General features: G+C 49.6%; 1 long non-coding RNA gene across 2 annotated transcripts; it reads left to right on the forward strand.

Annotated features, from left to right (window-relative positions):
- The first annotated feature begins 1,580 nt into the window (after positions 1–1,580).
- LOC126943005 (uncharacterized) lies at positions 1,581–3,816 on the forward strand. Of its 2 annotated transcripts, none has more exons than XR_007721673.1 (3): positions 1,581–1,813; positions 2,353–2,444; positions 3,555–3,816. It is a non-coding gene; the product is annotated as an uncharacterized LOC126943005 (long non-coding RNA). The 2 variants fall into 2 exon arrangements; XR_007721672.1 differs by having other exon boundaries at positions 3,675–3,805.
- The last annotated feature ends 694 nt before the right edge of the window (positions 3,817–4,510 follow it).

Genomic DNA, 4,510 nt, shown 5'->3' on the forward strand with positions numbered 1-4,510 from the left:
TTCTCCTGCCTCAGCCTCCCGAGTAGCTGTGATTACAGGCATGAGCCACCACGCCCAGCTAATTTTGGATGTTTAGTAGAGACAGTGTTTCTCCATGTTGGTCAAGCTGGTCTCAAACTTACGACCTCGGGTGATCTGCCCGCCTAGGCCTCCCAAAGTGCTGGGATTACAGGCATGAACCTCTGTGCCCAGCATTAATTTTTGTATTCTTAGTACAGACAAGCTTTTGCTATGTTGGCCAGAGTGGTCTTGAACTACTGACCTCAAGTGGTCTGTCAGCCTCAGCCTCCCAAAGTGCTGGGATTACAGGTGTGAGCCACCATATCAGGGATTTTATTTTATTTATATTTTTATTTAATTTTTGAGAAAAGGTTATGCACTGTCACCCAGGCTGGAGTGCAGTGGTACCATCTCAGTTTACTGCAGCCTCCACATTCTGGTCTCAAGCAGTCCTCTGGCCTCAGCCTCCCTAGTATCTGGGACTACAGGTGTGTGCCACCATGCTTGGCTAATTTTTGTATTCTCAGAGGAGACGGGGTTTTGCTATGTCAACCTGGTTAGGGCTAGGGTCAGGGTCAGGGTCCGGGTCAGGGTCATGGTCAGGGTTCGGGTCGGGGTTCGGATTTGGGTTAGGGTTTGGGTTAGGGTTCGGGTTCGGGTTTGGGTTCAGGTTAGGGTTCAGGTTAGGGTTGGGGTTAAGGGTTAGGGTTTGGGTTCGGGTTTGGGTTGAGGTTGGGGTTCAGGTTCGGGTTGGGGTTGAGTTTGGGTTGGGGTTGGGGTCAGGGTTCGGGTTGGGGTCAGGGTTAGGGTTAGGGTCCGGGTCAGGGTCCGGGTCAGGGTCTGGGTCAGGGTCAGGATCCGGGTCATGGTCAGGGTCATGGTCAAGGGTCAAGGGTCAGGGTCAGGGGTCAGGGTCCGGGTCCGGGTCCGGGTTCGGGTTTGGGTTCGGGTTAGGGTTTAGGGTTAGAGTTGGGGTTAGGGTTTAGGGTCAGGGTTGGGGTTGGGGTTGGAGTTAGGATTGGGTTAGGGTTAAGTTTGGGGTTGGGGTTGGGGTTAGGGTTAGGGTTAACAAATTTCTTGACTTGTCGACCTTTGTTATTAACTGAGCGGGAATTAGGAGAGGAGCCTGGTCCTCTCCACACACCCCAGCAGGTACACCGCCCATGTGCCTGTGGAGAACAGCAGTTCCTGAAGGGCCGACAGGTGTGGACCAAGTAGCTGTGAAATTTCTTCTGAAGAAAACGCACTAGGAGGACGTGAGTGAGCTCAGTGGAGGAGGGGCACTACCCCAGGGGACGTCCACATACATGGACTTGTGAACCCGGAATATCTGAGATGGTCTCAGTCAATTTAGAAAGTTTATTTTGCCAAGGTTGAGGATGCACGCCCGTGACACAGCCTCAGGAGGTCTTGACGACATGTGCCCAAGGTGGTTGGGACACAGCTTGGTTTTATACATGTTAGGGAGACAGGAGACATCAGTATATGTAAGATGAACATTGGTTTCGTCGGGAAAGGCGGGACAAGTCGAAGCAGGGAGGGGGCTTCCAGGTCACAGGTAGGTGAGAGACAAACTTGTATTCTTTTGGGTTTCTGCGTAGAAAGAATATCAGATATGCACTTATCTCAGTGAGTAGAGGGGTGACTTTGAATAGAAGGGGAGGGGAGGCAGGTTTGCCCTAAGCAGTTCCCAGCTTTTTTCCCTTTAGATTAGTGATTTTTGGGCCCTCAGATTCATTTTCCTTTCACAGGCTAAGCAGCTTTAGGAACTGAAAGGTTCATGAGGCTGTAAGGAAGAGTCGAGTTTCTCCAGGTGAGCCTGGGCCACAACAGCACGCAGGACCTGGGCGCCCACGAGGAGCTCCTGGGAGGGTTCGGGAAAGGGAGCCATGAACCCTGACTATCTGAGATGGTTTCAGGTGATTTAGAAAGTTCATTTTGCCGAGGTTGAGGATGTGCACCCGTGACAGCCTCAGGAGATCCTGACGACAAGTGCCCAAGGTGGTCAGGGCACAGCTTGGTTTAAGGGAGACATGAGACATCAGTCAGTACATGTCAGAAGTACCTTGCTTCCATCCAGAAAGGTGGGGACAACTGGAAGCAGGGAGGGGGCTTCCAAGGTCACAGGTAGGTGAGAGACAAATGTTGCATTGTTTTGAGTTTCTGGTTAGTCTCTCCAAAGGAGGCGATCGGATGTGCACCTATCTTAGTGAGGAGATAGGTGATTTGGAATAGAATGAGAGGCAGGTTTGCCTTGAGCCGTTCCCAGCTTGACTTTTTCCTTTAGCTTAGTAATCTTGGGGCCCCAAGATTTTCTTTTCACAGAGCCTATGACTAGATTTGCATTTTTAGATCCTGCGAGGAGGCTGCTACACACATGCAGAAGTCATGCTGGTGGCCTGGACTCCGAAGGGAGAGAAGTGGATTTGAGAGACATTTAGGAGGTAGGATTGCCGGGGCCTTGGTGATAGCTTGGATGTGGAGGGCGGAGCAGGAGGGGTGTCAAGCAGATATTGCTCTTAGATTACCACCTGAGATATTAGGGAGAGTGAGTGGGCTGTTTTTTCTTTGTTAGGCAGAACTTGGTTTTGTGGTGCAGTAGGGTGCCTCAAACCAAAAGCCTGACTTCCTCCTACAGGCCAGACCCCACATGGCTGTTCCTGTGACTGCCAGGCCACTTTGAGGCTGAGAGAGGTGGTTTTGTCTGGCCTCTGCCCTGCACGTGTTTACGAATGACTTCTCTGTGTTGGCAGATTTGGGGGTCCACCAGATAGGATCCTGTGAAGACACCTCAAAGGTCTTTAGTCCAATTTATAAAACATCATTTTGTTCATTATATCATTTCCACAATCAAAGATGAATAAAATATACAGAGGTTTATTTAGTGAATAAGGTTGATGGTGCACCTGTGCTAGGCAGTGTTTTAGTTCGTTGAGACACCAAGGAGTTGAGCCAATCCTTTACCTTGGAGTTTTGTGTCTGTAAGTCTTGCTGTTGAGAGCTGTGTGTGTTAAAATGTCTGATTTGGGCAGGTGAGATCTGGGCCATCTGTAAGGTTAGGTGAGAGGAGGTTGGTGTCCAGCAAGTATCCAGTGCCCCATCAACTTCCCAGTTCTTGTCCACCGATCTTCCAGTTCTAGGACTGATGCGGAGGCCCTCAGAGCGACTTCAGAGGGGAAACAGTGTGCTCTGTGGCTGTCTGTTTTGGAGTGTAAATTGTAAATCCTCTGCAAACAAGAAGTTGGAAACAAGTAGCGTTTCAGCTTGAGTTTCTTGTAAATGCCTTGCAGTCGTATGAACCAGAGCATGTAATACCACAGGGCAACACGAGGGTCCCTCTATCACCATTTCTCCCAGTGGCCTAGGTGGGGATTGAAACAGAATAATGTGTGCAGCCTCATTGTGTGAAAGTCCAGTACTTTGTGCTTGGAGTGTCATCAGGGAAGGGCCCTTGACTTTGAAGGCTGCTGCGTCTCGCTCTGTGATAGGAGGCACAACGTGGCCTTGGTCTTACGAAGACCTTGGGTGCCACAGCTCACTTCAGCCCTGATCAGCCTGACGCAGGCGCTGGGTCCTGGTTCTGGAGGTGAGAATACACCCTGGGCTTCCACTGCATGGCTGCCCTGTGAGCATTCAGGTGCTTGTTTGGGGACTGATATGGAGTCCTGTGCCAGATGCAGTGGTGCACACCTGGGAACCAAGCGTCCCTGCTTCTACTGGAGAATCTGGACAGATGTAAAAGGTAAGAAAGGCTGGGGGTAGGGGTTAGGGTTAAGCTTAGGCTTGGGGCTGGGGTTGGGATTGTGGTTAGGGTTAGGGTTAGGGTTGGGGTTGTGTTTAGGGTTATGATTAGGGTTTAGTGTTAGGGATTAGGGTTTTAGTGTTAGCGTTTTAGGGTTATGGTTAGGGGTTAGGGTTGGGGTTATGGTAAGGTGTTAAAGGTTAGGGTTAAGGTTTAGGGTTAGGGTTGGGGTTAAGGGTAAGGATTACAGCTTTTAGGGTTAGGGTGCTTGGCAAAATGGGTCCACCCTCTCCTGGGTAACCCTGGCTCTAGGCCCTCTTTTATGTCTTGGCCTGCCCCACCAGTCCCCTGGAGCCCTCTGCTGACCTAACCACGCTGTATGTTCTTACTTATAAGTGGGACATAAGCTATGATGATGATTCCAAGGCCTAAGAATGATAAGTGGGCTTTGGGGACTTAGGGGGAAAGGTGAGAGGGAGGTGAGGGATAAAACCCTACACATTGGGTACATTGTACTCTGCTTGGGCTCTGGGTGGACCAAAATCTCAGAAACCATCAATAAAGAACTTCAGCATTTAACCAAAACCACCTGTTCCCCAAAACTATTGAAATAAAATAAAATAAAATAAAATAATAGCAACAGATATCTTATTCCTTTGGTAGACCACATGGCCTAGCTCAAGAATTGAGTAAATACTTGTAAAATATAAGAATAAATGGAACAACTGGGTAAGCACAGCTCATGCAGAGATGTCCAGCCATTTCAGA

This window comes from Macaca thibetana, chromosome 19 (assembly GCF_024542745.1).
Source record: "Macaca thibetana thibetana isolate TM-01 chromosome 19, ASM2454274v1, whole genome shotgun sequence".
Classification (NCBI taxonomy): domain Eukaryota; kingdom Metazoa; phylum Chordata; class Mammalia; order Primates; family Cercopithecidae; genus Macaca; species Macaca thibetana.